The sequence below is a fragment of the Bactrocera oleae genome, chromosome 3, assembly GCF_042242935.1.
Source record: "Bactrocera oleae isolate idBacOlea1 chromosome 3, idBacOlea1, whole genome shotgun sequence".
Lineage (NCBI taxonomy): Eukaryota > Metazoa > Arthropoda > Insecta > Diptera > Tephritidae > Bactrocera > Bactrocera oleae.
In genome coordinates this window covers 20,135,504-20,154,623 of record NC_091537.1, presented here as the reverse complement: position 1 = coordinate 20,154,623, position 19,120 = coordinate 20,135,504, and the positions used below count along the sequence as shown (strand labels likewise).

The 19,120-nt window shown below is 34.6% G+C and overlaps 1 protein-coding gene across 3 annotated transcripts in view; it reads right to left on the bottom strand.

Annotated features, from left to right (window-relative positions):
• The window catches only part of bru1 (bruno 1), a 239,688-nt gene extending 222,272 nt beyond the window's left edge, over positions 1–17,416 (bottom strand). The window contains exon 1 of one of the 3 annotated variants that reach the window (XM_070106206.1): positions 16,762–17,416. The gene's annotated coding sequence lies outside the window, so the exon portion shown is untranslated. Of the gene's footprint in view, positions 1–9,176; positions 9,569–16,761 lie in introns of those variants that run through there. The other 2 variants (XM_036366791.2, XM_036366792.2) reach the window with 2 other exon arrangements.
• Positions 17,417–19,120: the final 1,704 nt, after the last annotated feature.

Below are 19,120 nucleotides of genomic sequence, written 5' to 3'. Positions count from 1 at the left end.
AGACAGATCAAGGCATTATCACTTGGGCTTTGGAGTATATATCGGGTGTTTTAGGCGTGTTATTTTCAATGAGCTAGCTTCGTAAGCTAGATGAAAGTCGCTTTTAGATAAAATGAATCAGATAGATTGGTTGGATATTACTCGTGAACGTCTCCAACATACTTTAAATACCAAGGTTCATAGAACACTATTATCCATTATCCTCAGTTACATATTTCACTACTAAGAAACTTTTTAATAAGTAAAATGAACTCTATTGTATCAGCTTTGTTGACTGAAAACCATTAGAGCTCATCAGAAAAATTTCTTCAAACATCAATTTATAAAATAATGAAATATATTCAATTATTTTCTAAGAAGAGATATAGATAAACTAATATAGTTTCTGTATATAAAAAAAGTAAAAATGTTATTCTGTGCATTAGGTCTCTGTATTCTAGCTAAAACATCTCATTTTTAAATATAATAGGAAAATTCAAACCTATATAATAAGAAACTGAATATGCAAACTTGCAAGCCCTCCAGCTAAGAGAAAGAGTACGGAACAACTGCTGTCACATACGACAAACGCCATAAAAGGAAGATACGTGTACAATTTCAACATTTTCTCTCAAGTGCAATGTAAGATGATTATATATTAATATTATCATATGAAATAATAAACCTCGTTTTCATGCTGAACTTCGAGTGCAGCCGCAGGCTCATTATACACACATTAATATGCATTGAATTCAAAGATAAATTCTGACAAAATATTCAAAAGCATAAGCTCCGAGCTCAAATAACAATAAAAACAAAGGAGAATAATGCAAGCGAGTGTCAAGCATGCCCTAAGGATGTGTCACTGTTGCAATAAGGTGACTGAAAGTTTTCAGACACTGCTGCCGAGGGACACCAAGCAAAGACTTTGCCAAGCAGTTGCACACATACATACATTAAGAGAGACTTAAAAGATACCGGCTTCAAGAGCAGGTAAATTTAAGTGCGCATTTTTTTTTTTTTTTGCTAAAATTATCTGCAGTAGAAAAGAGATAAAAATGAGAATGCAGGCGACAAATTGCAGTGGTGAATGGCGCCAGAATGTCCGTCCTATGTAAATACTTGTGCAAGTAAAGTTTCAACTATAAATACGAAATAAAGGATGAAATACCGCTGCTTAGAGAGCGCTGTAAGTATCGTTTATCAATATATGGAATTCGTTAACTTTTAACAGTTATGGGCAAAATGTTATGCAGTTTGTGATGTAAAAAGTTAGTGATAGAGAGTATACATATTATGCACGTAAAAGCACTAAAAACTGTCTAGGATATGCGAAACCTTGGAAACTGACGAATCGAACAAGCAACTGGCATAAATGTTATATACTATATAGAGCAAGAAGAGATAACACCATTTTAATGAAATAAACGCGTACTATCGCATAATGAATTCCACTGTTTAACTTTTTTGCTGCTTTCACATATGTTTTTTTTTACATACTGTATTTGAATAGAAAATATAAAAATCGCCTTTTACCATTCTTGTATAGGGGCTAGCAGACGCTAGTGGTATAAATATTATATACTAGCATAATCGAACAGAGATAGCGTAGAAATCACGCTCTCTTGTATTGAACTAAACTTTGTTGTTGCTTTCAGATGTAGTCTTTTTCGAGAGAACAAAGTACAAATAGGCGAGCAGCAAATTGGTGAATAGAGGACTGCTAAAGTTTTCCTCAAACACTTATTTAGAAAAGTTTTACAGGGACTAGCACGTATTAAGTATTTATAACAGTAACACAACTTAAACCTCAAGGAAGCCAAATCTTTCAAATATTTTTATTACATAAAATTTATGCTGCTAAAGAAATTCTGGCTAAACGTTTTAAAGAGAGAGAGGGAGACAACATATGTTGTAATAGTTTGGATTGTTCGAAAAATACATTATGTCATACAACGTGTGAAAAAAAACTAACGAGACACGGTACATTTGTTGATTTAGTACCGAGTCCAGTACATAAAAATTCTTGTTCAATGAGAAAATCTGAGCATTTTGCAAAAAGAATAGTACCCGGAGCATCGAAAGTTGTTCGCAAAAATATGTTGGTTGGTTGATAAGTTAAAAAAGTAAGTCGAAAGTTTGTCTGACCAAATACGGTCGCTCTTAAGCCGCTATAAGGCTTTTGAACCTATAAACAAGGGGATTATCGATGTTTCTAAAAAGAGTTTTAGAGAAAAACTGTGTCTCATCCATTTTTGGTCTCAGACAAATAATTACTTTCTGTAGGTTCCATGGATAGAGTCAAATTGTTTGTAAATGTTAAGAAGGCTAAAAATGTTAAAAGGATCAGATATAACCTTTATCTTCTATTTGTGTTGTTCGTCTTGACACTAATCGTCTAAAAATAGATCCTACAAGTCATATGTATATACAGTGTGAGTAGTTAAACTGATGGCTAAGGGGCAATGATTATTTGAAAAAGTCTAAAATTTTAGATTATAATTTGCAACGGGCACGATTTAGACTCAGAACCCAGTGCGAGGAAGTTGCTGTATAGCACGTTAGGCTAATTATCCTAATTTAGTTGTTATCGTTGATTTTATTTCGGCAATATTTATAAATTTTACATCCCAATTTATCATACTATTTACGAGTTCTATTGGATTATTACTATATATGCAAATTACACCTATACGACTTTTATAGAGACACTCGACTTCACGAAACTAGTTATTATGATTTGCAAAGAATTGTGAGTAAGCGATAAAGGTCGATATAAAGTTCTTTATATATACAAGTAATATTTTTTGTGAGATTGATTTTTTCCTCATGTGAGTTTTCAAATATATGCTTCATTTGGAAATCATTGCTATTAGGGGCTCAATTAGGATATCTCTACACTCTAACGACAAACAACATTAACACTCTACAAGTCGCTCATAGTGCCCCTGCTTCGGTATTAAATTTTCGAGCGAAAAGTTCTTTGAATGGTTTTTGGCGACAACTATCGTACTGGACAAACGACGAGCTGTATGAGCTGTACTACGATATTGATATTATCCAGCGAATAAATATTCAGGTGCTCCGCTGGCTTGGCCATATTGTAAGAATCGATGATAGCGCTCCAGCGAAATAGGTTCGGTGGTAAAAGACGTAGAGGTGGACCGTGTCTCCAGTGAAGTAACCAATTAGAAGAAGCTGGGACGAAACTTGTTGTACGAAACTGGAGGTGGCGCGCCTATAGCAGTGGCGACACCCAATAGAATTAGTAAGTTTAATTAAAGAACAAATAAAGTTGCATTTGGGTTTTTGTTGGTATTTCGATCAATAGTTGCGATTATTTGAAAAATCACTATGATTTATTTCACTCATTTTGAGGATAGCATACGGTTAAGGTCGCTTAGCTTTTAACTAAACTCATAAAACACGGCAGGAAAGGCCAATTTTGAATTTTAAGCGGGTATTCATTTGACACTCTGTTCTAAATGGGTGGATCTGGAAAATATTATCACAGAAGTATAGAGCAAGCACTATCTACCATAAAATTCGAAATCAACCGACTGAACCTAACCTGAATTCCGATCCTCATTTAAATTAAATTAAATGCGATTGAAGAGGCGAGAGTTATGCAATATTAAGCTAGCAAAACCGAGTATTACTCACCGCTAATTACTTGTATATATACCTATTATGGACTGTAGTAGTTTTAAAAAGCATCGCTAAAAAATTAAAGACGCTAAGTAAACACTGAACTTTTACGTAATTCCAGTTTAAATACTCTATTATATAATTTTAGGATGTACCTTTAAGAGGGCGAGAGCGAGGAAATATATTGTTTACAATTACATTAGTGGTGTATTGAAACGTGTTTTATTATGCAATTAGTTAAATTAATTCCATTACATATAAGTGTACGCGTACTACTAATATTTATATCGCCATTTAATGTTTTCCTTACTTCAACAAAGAACGTAAAAGACGCTGAAGAGTTCATTCGACCAAATACCGTCGTTAAGTATAACTGTATAAGCAGCATTCATGTGTGTATTTGTTAAGTCAAGTGACGAAGCACATTTAAGATTTCAAAGTGATTAAGCTACATGCAACCGACACTTGGAAACTGTGCAACAGCCAATTAAATGACTGCAATGTCCAAATACCAACGTCTTGGAGAAGTTAATTAGAAGAAGTCGTAAATGTGTCGAGTATTTTTTTTACAAGTACAAATACAAAGTACACACCTACATATAAATATATATATATATATATACAGTCATATAATCGAGTCAATGCAGTTGCGCGCTAATTAGCTGCCACAGCAACAACAAATCGCCTTAAAAAACAAAATTGCTACAATCTCAGATTTTATCAACCTTTGCCGGATGTGTGCACACTGACATTAGTATATACAGCCACACCGGTGACTTTCATCAAAAGCAGGACATAATTTGTACATAGGTGGCAATACCACGTGGTTTCATTTGATAAGGTAAAATTAGTTGAAAAGAAAACCTGCTTATGCGAATAAATTGCGTGAAAAAGTACTCAAAGAAATATAAACATGTTGAAGTGTATGTAACTTAGAGGTTGAGTATTTGAAATACAGGGTGTTAAACTTTTTTTATTTGCTGTTATTTAACCGAGCTGCTTAATAAATTTTTTAATACAGAATTGTAAAAGCAAAAAATTTTAACACGGGAGTCATTAAACCGAGAAAGCCTCTATATAGCGGTCGTAAAGCTTATTTTACTTCATTTCATAAATATTGCATTAAAAGATTGCTTAAATAACTGTTATTCCACCGAATTCTCGCTATACATTTCTAGGTAACTAAATTTCTTTCAAAGTTTTTTTAAACCAAAATACGAACTCATATTAGGAATACTTAAATTTATAATTTCTAAACTTGAAGAATTCGAGTCAACAAAACAACTGGAAAAATCAAATATGTACAATGGTATTATTAGCTTGAAAATGAAAGAAGATCGAATCGAACAATCAACTGGTATAAGTCAAAATATTGGTATAAACAGACTAAAAGTACAAGATAGAATGAAAAAGAACAACTAGTATAGGTCAAATGGACTGGCATAATCAGATTAAAATAGCAGAATATTATACTATTTTAGTGAGGTATTCACGAACTCTCTAGTATAAAGTTCAACTGGACAATATTGTGGTTATTTTCAAATGTAAATCTTTTGGTAAGCGATCACCGCGAATAACTACTAACTTACGTAATAAAATTAATCAGCCACCCTGTAAATATCATATATATACCAATTATTAAAATCTAGAATGTTTAAAGTAACTCAAATAAATATGAGTAATTAATCCTTCAATGGCATTAAATGCATGCTGTCATGCAAAGTTGTCTTTGAAGCAAACGCTATGTATGTTATGTTATTCACGGTTAAATGTTAAACGCTCATACATAAGTACTTGTTTGAGGACTGCAGTGGTTGACACTTGCCAACAAATTGTGATGAATCGGCGAACGAACCAAAACCAGAATCAAAAGAGCTGTATACGTACACATTAAGTGTTCATAGAACTTAAAGTCTATATCTAGATGTACTGAAAATGATACTGTGGATAAAGGTGGCAACATATTATGTTTGAAAAAATTTGGAGAGCGATGAATCGAATAAATAACTGGCATACATCAAATAGATTGGTATAATTAAGTAGTAATAGAATATACTTAGAAATAGGTTATAATCTGATGAAATCCGCACATACTTTAATACAAACTTAATGCTGAATTTAATCATATTAAAATCTTCTGGCGAACCGATGACTGCTATTTGGCACTATACCTAAACTGATTTCATGCGACAATTGAATTTTCAGCTTCACACAGATTTTATATATGAATAGCATGTTAGGAATGCAAATGTATGTCCTTGACTAGTATGAAACCAAATTGTTTACGTTGTAATCCCGGCACGTTTGGATAGTTATGAGACCAACATATCGTTTGGCTTAATTCTGGATATAATATAACATATACTCGTTAATACATATGTAAAATCCAGTAAAAATAAATCCAAAATGCAAAAAATGTTTGACATTGACACTGTAACGCCAATTACCCGTGCTTTTGATTTTCTGGATTAAGCTAAGGTAAATTTGGTCTTAAAGTTGCATCATGCTCTGGGCTGCCATAGCGAAAATATCGTCAAAGTACTTCTTGGATTTCCCAGGCGCTTAACATTACACAAAAAACCCGTTTCGAACCATATAAATAAGGTTAAATACAAAAGGGAACTCGATGTGTGGATGCCACATGAGTGAAGCGGTTCTTATGTACCCACCTTATAGTCCGAACTACCTGTTCCTGTATATGGAGAAAATGTTTACTGGTGAAAAATACGCCTCAAAATATTTAGGAACGGGGGTTTCTGTGAGGATGGCATAAAATAACAACAAGTTATCGAACCAAACAGTTCAAATTTGACCCAAAACACAAAAAACCGCTAACTTCGGTTGCACCGAATAATACCCTTCACAAATAAAAAAGGTTTCCATTCCTTGATTTCGATCCTCTAGTTTATACGGCAGTTCTGTTTATACTATAGTGGTCCGATACCGGCTGTTCCGACAAGTGAGCAGCCTCTTAGGGAGAAATGAACATGTGCAAAAATGTCAAATCGATATCTCAAAAACAGTGTGACTGGTTCGCGTATATACAGACAGAGAGACGGACATGGCTAAATCCACTCAGCTCGTCACGCTGATCATTTATATATATATTTTATATCGTCTACGACGTTTCGTTCTGGGTGTTACAAACTTCGTGGCAGTTCATGGTATAATATTGAATTTATTCTTATTAGACCTTATATGAGTATTATAATGCTCATCTCTGAATTTTTTTGCAAACTCCTTATAGATCCACCAACCAGAATACTCTTTAAGTCAACTCCGTTCAGGTAACGAATTTGATTAATAATTTAATAATATTTCTTATTTCCAAAAAATATTGTTTAAACATTCAGATTTTACGTAAGTTAAAGGCAATAAATATCAACTCAAACAGAAATTCAAACTCTTGACACCTTCTTCTTCTAATCCGTATCCTAGTAACAAAATTACCCATAATTTTCAGGCTCAGCACCACCGTGCAACATATAAGTATTTTATCCAAATCTGCTGACTACAGTTTAGCTGCAGAGAAACACTTGAAGCTTTTTTTACTTAACACATTTTGGTGAACTACTCTTAAGGCTCACAGAGCGCGAGCGCAGAAGGAAATTACAATTTAAGGTAGATCAGATCAGAGTTTTTAACATAGTTTCTAGCAAAAAAATTATTTATTCATATGAAAAGCTCGTTTCAGAAGAGAGAGCCTTCCGTGTCAAGCCACTATCACTTGCACACAATAGCTATTGTGACGTCAACTAAAGAACAGAAGTTGACTGAAGTCAGTCTCAGTTTTACGTTTACTGGTTAATTTTGATTTTTATACCTTGAACAGGGTATAATAAGTTTGCCTTTTCTCAAACTACAGCTATTGCTATAGTTGCCATACATACTAAACGAATAAAGTTTGTATAGAAGGCTTTTTCATTTGACGCGATATCTTCAAGAAACTTGACATAGATAATTGCCTAAGGCAGTGGTGCAATCTCCAAAGAAATTATTTAGATCGAACCACTATAACATATAGCTGCCATACAAACTGACCGATCGAAATCAAGTTCGTGTATGGATACTTTTTATTTGTGAAGGGTATTATAGCTTCGGTGTAACCAGTTTCTTATTCTTATTATTATCGTTATTAAAACAAAGTAGATTACTAATTAAACAGCTTTCTTGGTTATTTCCATGTTTTGCTTCCTATTGCACTCCGAGCACACCTGTAATCAAACACATTCCACTAATAACAAGTAACAGTAAAGCCTTATATGGGCCACACATGCATGTTATATGAAATGCAATCGTTTTTGCCGAAGATGATTCTTACTCTTCACATTGCTATCAGCAACAGCATGTGACGAGCGCACTCAAAGGCTCATCGAAGATTCCACTCAAGTATCAGCCCAGTAGTGCATTGCAGAAAGACCGATATTGTTGGCAATTTGTGTGTGTGTTGTATGTGAGTGTGTGAACAATCTGCAAAAGCTTCATTAGCATGAATGCAAATACACTTGAGGACATTTCCATCGTCTAATGCTCATCATTGTCATCTTCATTTTCACAATTATCCTTATCAAGTTGACCATCATCGATAGCACTAACCAGCACACATACACACGAACTTACACATACACATGCACGTACTTGAAACTAACAGTAACAGCAACAACAGCAGATGTAGGCAACAAAGGCAATAACAGTGACCGGTATTCTCTAGTGGTGCTTATAGCCGATCTGAAGCTCCAGAATTGACCGACCATATAGGCATTACTATGTATATTACACATTTGTTGTGTGTACGCGTGTTTGTGTAAGTGCTTTGCATAGTTGTGCAATAAAAGTGAGAATTGTCATTTGCAACGCTTTATTTGCACCTGCCAAAACAATAGTGAATGCGCGTCGATAAGAGCGACTCTCTGCCCACGCCAACATCCACAGTGTCATCACTGCACTTAGCCGCCTTGAGTGCGCCCAAAGTGCTTAATTGGTACTGTTGAAAGCCTAATTTATATGCCACTAGCCGTTTTGAAGAATTCTTGACGGCCGATAATGGAGAACTTGACCATTAGTATTTGCCGATAAAATCAACCAGTCAAAGCCATCCGACTACGACTTAATAATTAAATAATTCGACCGTTGACATACTAGAAGAGGAGTTTTTTCGTCAAAAGAGGCCGTGTTTATCGCAATTCGATCGCGAGCTCGGTTCAAAAATTCGGAGTTGTAAAGACCGCTTACCGTTTTGCCCTTCTTAAATGTAGTCAAAGGCGATCACATATTTTTAATGCCAAAAAACTTGTATCATCACCTTTCCGGTCGATTCCATGGTTCTGGTTTCGACAATTTGTGAATCTCTGGTGTGTACTACGGGATCAATATATTATCGATGGTTACGAAATGCCACAAAAAATTCTTAGGATTGTGCTTTAACATCATAAATCACTGCTGTGGACTACTACTAATAGTGTAAGACTTGAGAAAATAGTGCCATCGGCATCGGACGAAGGTTAACGAAATGCCCTCATATTAACACAAAAAACACTTTCACGACTTACCTTCACTGCAAAGTACCTTCCTCGCTGGTCACAGTGTACGAGACGGTGTTTTGTTGTCGACAACTTTCTCCGTGGAACAGTTAGTAAACCGTACACGGGGTTGAACGTGGGTCTATTGTGGTTTCCAACATACACTTTTCTTTTTTTTTTTAATATATGATTGCATATACTTTTCAATATTTTGAAATTTTTTTTTGTGTTTTAAATATATAACGGTACTTGAAATTTAACTTCAAAAATCGCACATTTAAGCTGAGCACAGTTAGGGAATTTCGGCAATAAATGGCATATAATTGTCCAAATCGTACACTTCACAACACTTAAAAAATTTGGCTATATTTGCAAAATGTGCTTAATAACTAGGAATATTTTTTTATTAACTATACGTCTTTGACATGTTTAATAAAAAAATGAAAATTTGTTTTCGAAAAAAAACTTCACAAAAAACATTTGCTTCAATGAGAATTTGATTGAAAATACATTTTCGGAAAGTGTTGCTGTTCGCAGAAGATTTAACGTTGATGCAGGAAAAGCTCTAAATTTTAGTTCCAAACTCATTTCTGAACTTTACAGACTATTTTTGGCAAGCCGATGAGCTGAAAGGCACTCTTACCCAAATTCCAGCAGAATGAGAATGATCAGTGGCCCCCCTGCCTTAGTCCATTCGGGCGCCGGATCTATGGGCTTCGCGCGAGCTCAGCACACGTCGGTCACAACCAACACTTGTGGAATTGCGAAAGCCTTCTGGCCCAGAGTGGTTAATTAATCTGCTAGCTCTTAGCAAGATTCACATCGCCGCAATAATAGGTGTCCTAACTGCATGGAACTTGTCAAAGTCCAGACTGAGGTTGAAGCATCCCGGTTACCATACTCAATCTTAATTTGTGTCTGGTCGATATAAAACGCTCTTTCTGATCCATACTTAGGAATTTTGGGCATCACAACGGGCGGACGTCTCTAGCTTTCCAAGCGGGACTATTCGTGGACTCAAAAGCTTGGATTAGTCCAGTGGGCCTCAACTCCTGCTCTGCTTCCTTGGACTACTACGTGGCTAAAGTAGAACTACTTAAGAAGTGGGCTGAGAGCTTGCTCGTTGCTGATTAGAAGCTAAGCTGGGGAATACTATATTGTACTACTGAACACTCTAACCCAACAATAATTTCGGATATTCCAGGTTCAAAGCACAGCCTCCCACAAAGGGATGAACATTATATTTGATAAGAAGGCCGTGAGCTTGTTCACTGAATATGCAAAAATAGTTACGATTTACAAAACTAATGCTACCGTAACCTAACGAAATTGCATAAGCTATAAGACTTGACGAACATCCTCATTTAAATATAACCGAACTGTGACTAGGAGGCAGACGCGTTGTCCTCTTACGGTAAATACAGTATACCACCAGGGCTTAGTAGTCGCATGGTTCCACTAGGTCATTTTCTATAGAAATACAGCTTCACATTAAACTTTTGGCATATCAAATAATATACTTAAAACTGTCAGCCGAAATAGCTTAATCCATTTAGGCTAACTGAAAGCATTCACAGTTATACGCTGATGATGAACTTTGGTAAAATAAGTATCTATCCTGAGTATTTGGATTCTGGTCAAATATTGTGCATATTCCTCAAATCAAATATATAAATTTGGATTTAGTTATTTGCTTAGATTCACTCTAATTTAATTATATATATTCTTATATACTTATTCTCACTCACACAGTGCCCTCTATTCGTTATATGAACTCCTGGCAACATGCCAATTGCAATTTGAATTTTTACCTGAAACAATTGTCTTTGCCCTGCAACAGTCGATTGCAGATTTTTCTACTTTTTCTTCTGTATTTTGTTTTCTAAATTTGCTTGCATGTCTTCCTTAAACTATTCCCGTCTTCACTCACTTCTCATCAGCAGAGCACATTTCCATCAAATGGCTTTTCTTGACGTGTGGCATTCTTGTCTTAGTCGCCAGCAGTTGACTCGATGTAAGTAGTAATGATAGTGGTCTGCTCATTGATTGCTTGCACTTTACAAGACAAATACGAGAGCTTTAGAAATATTGACTCTAAAAGTGAAATATTTTGTAATCATTGCGATAATATTATATGTGGCACAGAGAATTGGAGAATTCGACACTTTCTGTGTATGTTCAACTACTCGAATGTTTGTTAACAGATAAGTATCGTCCGAAAAATACTCTTGCGAATTTGATAGATATTGATTAGCGGTTATTGATCGAACACGAAGTGACACTGAGCCAAAAGAACTTCTGGTAGTTGACTGCTTCGCTAAACCTGTTTATAGAACATCTTCTTTTACTGTTCCTGATATGCGATATTACTTTAAATATCTAACATAACGGATTTCGTTGAAAGTTCACCAGTGTTTGGAAAAACTTATAAGGCCTACTAGTGCCCAGCGCTCATGTTCGTGCAACGAAATTTAAAGTCGGTTGTTTCATAATTTACTGAAAGCTAGCTATTTTCGGTTTTTTGTAGACTCGATACTTTGACCCATTCACCATTGTAACTGGAGTGGAAAGTTACTCCGAATATTATTATAGCGTCGTCTGTCAGCATTTTGACATCGTCCACTGTTATGTTAAGATCGGGCCTGTACCCTGTTAGTGATGCAAAGAGGATGGCTCCGTACAGTAAAAAAAATTAACAGTTTTTTTATGCTGTTAAAAGATAATGGAGATCAAATATAATATTCTATGATCTTGAGTTCAATCCCAGTCCACCAAATCGAACATTGAATCAGAGGTTCCGATCTTGGATAAATTTTATAAGAACACAAGAAAAAGTGTTAACTTCGGTTGCACCGAAGCTAAAATACCCTTCACAAATAAAAAAGGGTTCTTATAAGAACTTAATTCCGATCGTTCAGTTTGTTTGAAAGCTATTTGATATTCTTCGGAGATTACATTGTTGCTTTAAATAATAATCCATGCCAAATTGCGTGAAGATCGACCGTTCTCACAAAAGAGCAGCTTCTTGGTGTGAAAGGGACGTGAGCAAAATTTCAGAGCTGTAGATAAAAAAACTGACGAACTAGTTCGCGTTCATTTTTATATTTTATAGGGTCTCCGACGTCTCCTTCTGGAGGTTAGAAACTTCATGGCAAACTTAATATTCCCCATTCAGGTCTCAAGGAAAAACTTAGCCACACTTTATAGAGGTTTCCGGTTAAGTTTTTTTGCTTTAGGAAACCCTACCGGATTCATTTAAATAATACAAGTACACTCAGAGTGACTTGTAGAACTTCTATCTTTCTGTCTATATTATTTCATATCCTACTCTATTGTGATCAACTCTTTCATTACATGCTGACATTTATGAGCTCGCGATTTGTTTATTAACTTAATGAAATTAGCCAAGCAAAACTATTCGTGAAACAACAGAGAGCGCACAAAAACAAAAGTCATAGAAGTTTTCATATTATTTATAAGCCGAGTCGGCGGATGTTGATGTATAGCGTTAATCCTGATTACCGACACTACCCACCCCGCCTCTACTCGTGCCACAACATCCTGTCCATTATCTCTGCTACAGCTTAGTCATTGTTGAGCGTCATTTTCTCTGTCTCCTTCTCTTTCTCCTTCGAATTGTTTGCTTTTTGCGCATTCATCAGCGAAAAGCACCGGCGTTGGCTTTGCATTAGTGGAAATGCGCTAAGTTCTACTATTTGCTTTGCATCCATTCTTATGCTGCCAACAATGACAATGTTGTTGTTAGTAATTATGTGCTGCGTGAATGCTCTCATTGTAATCTTTAGTCATTCTACTAGTTGGTTGTTTGTATAATTCATTTGTCGACTTGAGTTTTGTTTACTTGATGGGTTTTTCTCATTTCTAAGTTCCCTTATTTCCCGCCACAAATTGTAGTTTTACTTAATTCCATTCACAAGAAAGTTTGACAGCTTCACATGCACTAAAAGTGAGGTTATTTAACTATAAATATACCTATGATAACATCGTTTAGGCTTTTTATGTGATTCTGCTAACAAGTTTGATTGGAGAAACTTTTTTAAGCAGAGGTGAAAGTTTAAAAAGATTTAAGTGGAGTGCTTCAGGTTTGAGCTCCTGGTATCTGTACAATTGGCAACGAAATAACGAGGTTGCGGTAAACTATCCAAAACTCTTGTCTTGTCCAAATGTTAATGCACAACTTTAGACGCTTTTAATTTTTATGCTATCAGTTTTTCAACTTAGTCGGACCCCAAGGCGAAGTACGATATTGATAGCTTAAGTACAGCTGGTCAGGCTTACATATTTTAGTGCTGTCGTTTAACGAACCAAATGATATAACGTAACTCTCTGAGCTCCTCAACCTCTCTTTAAAGAATATGACCTTATAAGGACCACTTTATATTCAATAATATCTTCTAACTAAAAAAAATTTTAACTTTGGCTACACCTAAGCTATAATACACGTGGGTATATTTCATATCATACAAAGGTATACAAATATATTTGTTTTGATTTTGATCGGTTAGTTTAGATGGCAGCTATATGTTATACCATAATGGTCCGATCTGAGCAATATGTTCGGAAAATGTAAGCAATGCCTTGAATAAAAATTTTATGTAGATGCCTTGACAAATAAAAGAGTTTTCCATACGAGCACTTGATACCAATACTATAGTAATCCGATCGGTTCCGCCAGCTGAGTAGCCGATATCACAAAACTGAGGCCTAGTTCGCGTATATGCAAACGGACAGAAGAAAATGGCTAAATCGGCTAAGCTCGCCGCGCTGATCATTTATACATATATACCTTATGGGGTCTCCGACATTTCCTTTTGGGTGTTACAACCATCGCTCGTCAATTAAAACACTCTGTACAGGATGTCACATAAAAATGGTGTGGGTCAACACGGTCCCATATATAATTAAAGCTTACTTACGAAAACTAATTGAGATAATCGTTTTAAAAAAAAGACAAGCAATTATATCCGAGACCATTCACTTTAGACCGATAACTGCCGCCATTGTAACTATTTAAGCAGGAAGTCTAAACTAACTCACAATCTTGAATTTAATTTTCTTCATTAACTCAAATAAATTGTTATTATTACTGAATAAATAGATTTATTTGCAAAAACTAACAGTTTGTAGAGTTCTGAGTGCTCTCAATTCTCCTTTTTAGTAGAAAATATATGGAACGTTAACGTTAATCTGAAAAAAGTAAAGCAAACTAATCATATCATTGTACTTACCAGTTTTCCAAATTAATAAACATAATAGAAGAAGAAATGACTGAAACAGACAACTCTTAAAATTTTGTTTTAAAAAAATCTTACAAATTGAGTTATGAAATGGAACTTAAATTAGTGCCTAAATCTTCTAATTATCCAATCCCAAGATTTATATATACCAATAGCAGTAACAGAAAGAGTGTGTTCAAAAAATAACGGGAATTTTGAAATTTGGTGTACAATTGCCTTTTTTTTAATATGTTCATACTTCTATGCGGTATTCATTGCTTACTTTGTCTGTAGCAGCCGCTAAGGTTAGACGTGTTCTTATGAGCTTGGCGATTTTCGTTCAGTAAAAGCTCACAATTCGTACCTTGTTCGTGAATCCTTGACCAAAAGCAATAATGTAACGATGCCGCAGCCTCCATATTCGCCAGTTAGTTTTTGAACTCCTCGTGCATAATGTTCAAAATTCAGTCAAAATTTGAGCATTTTTAAATGTTTAAAGTGTAGCAACTTTCAAGCTTCTATTTTAGAAGAGCCGTCTTGGAGAAGTCGTGCTCTTGTACCACTTTTTCTGTTTATACTCTTTCAGAGTATCGAGCAATACATATTAGAGTACTATAGATATATTGACTGTAACCTTGGTCAATAACAGTGTAAGAAGTTTAAGCCTGTTTTGGTCTCATAACAATTTTATGGAATTTTTCTTTTCACTATCTCTAAAATTTGTCTGCGATCAAGAACTTTACACCCCTATTATGTGCACTTCATAAATTCAATATCATGCTTATTTGTCAAAATTGACAATTTATCAAGATTTTTCTATTCTGTGTCGTAACTGAAAAGCTTTTTGTTTGATAAATTATCAAGACATCATATGCTCCTGACTATGCTTTTTACAAATATAACATCTGTTTTACTTTTTCTGCACAGTTTTGGCAAACAATTTGCTAGAATGGAAGATATTATACTTTTATTGTTTTTCTTAGACGAACAGAAAAATTACTAAGCGATGTTAGTGATCCATTTTCATGGAGTGATAATACGTTTATAGTATTATATTTTCGTTTGATCCGTGAAATTTTCTGTGGTTTCATAGATGAACTGTCTCAGCATGATAACCAAAAAACTACACGAGTATGACAGCTTTAAACTTCTTTGGACACGGAACCACACACCAGAAATTTGCAGAGATCAGCAGAAATCAGCTGTTTCTGTTTAAACAATTTTGTTCACTACACATGTGGAGAAAAGCGCTGAGTTCTGAATTTTTATATTTTATCAAGATTCCCACAGAATAAAAAAATTGTTTTACTTAATAAAAAACTTGCTAAATTGTCAATATATTGTTAATTTGTCAAGTGCACAGAATAGCGGTTTTAGTGTACGAGTATATAATATGGTGTAAAATAAGTTAATATCTTAATATATTTTCGTATAGTAAAAACTCTTTTCATATCAGCCTATCAAGGATATTAGAAGGTGAGTATCTGAAGTGGAACAGACTTAATTATTTTTGAAATTTCTAAAATGTATACACCCTCAAACACTTTCCACAATATGTTTATCGTACATTATTAGTCATAATAGTAGGTGAGGTGGTTGCAAAGTCATAACTATGGACGCATTTATTTGCTAAATCGGATTCGGATATATATTTCTCCATATACATCTCAGTTATTATATGATTTTACAAAAAACCTAATGCTGCAATATTATACTCTCAGCATTTTGCGAAAGTATAAAAATTTGTAAGCTTATTTAAATTAATGAAAACAATGTCCCAAGAAGGCCAGAGAAGTCCCGAGGTTTGCATTTTTAGTTCACTCAAAATTTTATTATGAGAATTTAGCGACTTTTCAATATAGTTTGATAATACATGAACATATGCATTTAAAGTTTAAGTAATTAATATAAAATATTCGTAACGATTTGAGCTGGCTTAAGGATCGCAGATGCTATAATCACACTTAACAAATAACAGTTATTGAAAAGAAATTGATTAAATTGTTTATTCACGTGCAACATTGCTGATTTAAGAAATATATTCTGAATTTTTTACATACTACATACAAGCAACATTCAACAAATAGCAAATCAACAACAAAAATGTTCCATATAAATCTGTATGTGTAGCAGAAAGAAATCAAAACCCACAGAAAAACAACAAAAAAAACTACATATAGGTAAACCACACATAAATAACGTGTATTAGTGAAGGGTTGCATTTGCGCTCAAATTAACACTTGGAAACATGGCGCAATATTCGTCGAGCATACACCATTTTGATTAGTTCGAGGAGAAATTGTAATGAAATAATTAACGGAAACATTTGAAAATTGCAAGACAAACATTTGAAACGAACTTTAGAACTAGATACTCACATATGATACAAAACTATACAAGTTTACTAGTAAGATATATATATTAATGTACGTATATAAGCGATCTTAGAGAGTTTTGATTTTTTGCAGATCGCTTTTTGTGTTTTCTTTTTCTTTTCGAGTAACACCAAACACAGTTCAGCCCACAATTAAGCGCTATCAATGGATACAAATGTTTTAAAAATTATTGTTTTTGATTTTCGGCACAAATCAACGGCAGATATTAAAGCGATTAAACACGACTGCAAAACGCTGAAGACAATACGTTACGATAAGTGACGTAACACGACAGAAAAGTAAAGAACGAATGCAATACGTTATTGTATATATATATTATATAGATGTATATAGCATATAAGACGGCAGCGTTTTACTTTTGACAAATTATAAAATACGATTTCAATATTTTTTTCGTTTAAACGAAGACAATACACCTTTTCGAATTGGACAATTTTACACCAGTTACAACGTTATGTATTACGTGATGCAGCACAAAACTAAGCGAACAAGTGGGATTATCGATTGACGACGCACTAAACTTTAACCAAAACAGCAATAAAGAAAGTATTTCGATTTTTTTTTTTTTGAAAGTACGTATATATGTATATCGATGAGTTTTGATGCACAAGCAGAATCGCTTAGTTGAATAAAACAATATGTAAATGAGAACGTTATCAAGACAACAGACGCTGACAAACTGAACTGATCGAAGAGGATCGATTGGGTGGGATGCGTTCTACAATAAAAAATTTAAAAAAAAAACCAAAAAAAACACAACAACAAAATAATTAAATGTCACACAGACAAAATATATATATAATATTATATATAGACAGTGTTAAGAAATGAGAGGCGGTACTGTTGTGGCTGTGTGTCCACCATCACATGGCTGGCATCTCTGAGTGATCTGTACACGCAATTAGAGATAAGCGGTTGGGGATTATTACACTGTCATTGAACGTTTGCGGGAAACCTTTGAAGCAAAAAAAAGTGAGCGATATGATTTTTATGCTGCGATTTGCTCAATGCCCCAGAGGTCACAAGAACATGTGCCTCAATGCATGCAGATATGTGTATGTATATAAATATATACTTATATGTATGTATGCATGTATAAGTGACTGCAAGACCTAAGAGAAATTAACTCTATTGCCTTATCAGTGGATTTTTCTCAAATATCATGAAATACAGTTATCAGCCTATTACTAGGCACATATTTTCAAAGTGAGTGCTTAGCACATCCATGCTGAAATAATCAAGTTTAATAAACTTAAGTTTGGCCGCACCGAAGCTATAATACCCTTCACAGGTGCATTTCTTATAGCGTAATAGGGTATAAAAAAACTTTCTCTTGATATCAAAATCACTGTTGTATGGCATCTATATGCTACATTTAGTTGTCTGAGCTCAACAGTTTCTATTGAATTTGTAGCGATGCTTTGAATAATAAGCCATGCTAGGCTTCGTGGAGATATCTCGTCATATACAAAAATTTTCCATACAAGAACTTGATTTTTATCGGCCAGTTTGTATGGCTGCCATATGCTATAGTGTTCCGATTTCAATAACTATTTCAAATATTGCACCGTTGCCTTGAATAATAATCCATGCCCAAATTCGTGAAGATGCTTCGCCAAAAAGAATTTTTCCATACTGGGACTTGAGTTTGATCGTTCAGTTTGTATGACAGACACATGCTATAGTGGTCTGATATCGCCGGTTTCGACAAAGGAGCAGTTTCTTGGGGAGAAAAGGACGCGCCCAAATTTTCTGATCGATAACTCAAAAACTGAGGGACAAGTTCCCGTATATACACTGACTAATGGACGGACGAACGAAGAGACTGACGAACATGGCTAAATCGACTCAACTCGCACTGCTGATAATTTATATTTTTATTTTATAGGATCTCCGTCGCTTCCCTTTCTTGGTTACAAAATTCGTGGTAAAATTAATACCTATACCCTATTTAGGGTATAAAAAAAGTTAAAAGCTTTCACTAAAGTTGAAGAGAAAATATTATGCAAGCATTTTTTCATAATTAGTCAAGCCGATGTCCAAACTCATTAACGAGTAATATTAATTTATACAGACATCTATTGAGTCTGTTTTCAACGGCATATGAAGCCATGTTTATCAGTTTATTGAGTGTCCTGTGTATTTACCTGTTCTTAGCGATAGGTCTTGCAGCTTTTCTTTCACTCTTTTTCAAAGAGATCTCAACTAAGACCAATTAAGTTGGCTGTATTTTGGCACAAAATAGCGTGACTTTAACACTTAAAAAAATATATGATCCATCTACGGCCGCGATTTATGGGCTTGAAGAATGAGTAAAGCTGCCATCCTCAAGCACACCACA